Raw genomic sequence first — 1,261 nt, forward strand, 5'->3', positions numbered from 1 at the left:
ATGTGCTGTCGAGTCGGACTCGACTCATAGCGACCCCTCCTTGGGTTTCTGAGGCAATATCACTACGGAAGTAGATTGCCCCATCTTCCTTCCGAGGAGTAGCTGGTGGGTTTGAACCGCCAGCCTTCTGGTTAGCAGTCAAGTGCCTTAGGCACTATGCTACCAGAGCTCCTGGCTGCAGGGGTGGGGAGGAACAAAAGAGAAGCAGAGAGGGTCACTGTTCTCCAGAGGGAGATTCTGTAGGGAAGGGGCTGATGATTAATCAAAGGCTCCAGAGGCTGAGTCCTTGGCCTGAACTTGAGTGAGAATGTGTATTTGCCCTAGCCACAAAAAGCTCACATGTTTAAAAATATTTACTTTTCTTAGTACAGAAGTCATATGCATATTGTTGAGATTTTAGAAAACATAAGTAAAATTAAGAAAATGAAAAACACCTGTAGCCTACTGCCAGGGAACCCTGACATACACTAGGCATTCAATACATTAAAAAAGAAAAGTTGATTTAATGAAAGAGATTGAAGATACTCATTCTATTTATTCAACTTACAGTTGAAGATCTAGAAGAAGCAATAAGACGAGAAAAACAATTGAGCTACAAATAATTTTAGAGTGCATCTTTCTAGCTTCTATCGCTATATTTACATAGATGAAGAGAGGTGCTCATGTAGACTTTTAAAGCGAACTAATGTTGTACCAACTATTTTATAATTTCCTTTCCATGCCATTAAATAGTCTTGTCCACCATTATTTTTAATGAAAGTTTAGTGGTACATTATCACCTGCTGCTGTACATCCATTCCATAATTATTTTCTTAAGAATGACCACCTAAAAAGCAAACCCACTGCTATCTGGTCAATTCCAACTCATAGTCCCCTACAGGAGAGTAGAACTGCCCCCATAGGGTTGCTAAGGCTATAAATCTTTATAGAAGCAGACTGCCTCATCTTTCTCCTATAGAGTAGCTGGTGGGTTCAAACCACTAATCTTTTGGTTAGCCGTCAAATGCTTTAACCACTATACCACCAGAGCTCCTTGAATGAGCACCTAGAAATAGAATATCTAGGTCTGGTTGGGAGAATAATGGCCTCCCAAAGATATCCACATCATAATACATGAGCCCTGTGAATATGTTACATAACAAAGGGGAGTTAAGATTGCAGATGGAATTAAGGCTGTAGAGTTTATCCTGGGTTATTTGGGTCAGCCTAATGTCTGGTAGGGAGCTCTGGTGGCGTAGTGCCTAAGACACTTGACTGCTAA

Source organism: Orycteropus afer, unplaced genomic scaffold (genome assembly GCF_000298275.1).
Source record: "Orycteropus afer afer isolate SDZICR_OR568_19922 unplaced genomic scaffold, OryAfe1.0 scaffold00123, whole genome shotgun sequence".
Classification (NCBI taxonomy): Eukaryota; Metazoa; Chordata; class Mammalia; order Tubulidentata; family Orycteropodidae; genus Orycteropus; species Orycteropus afer.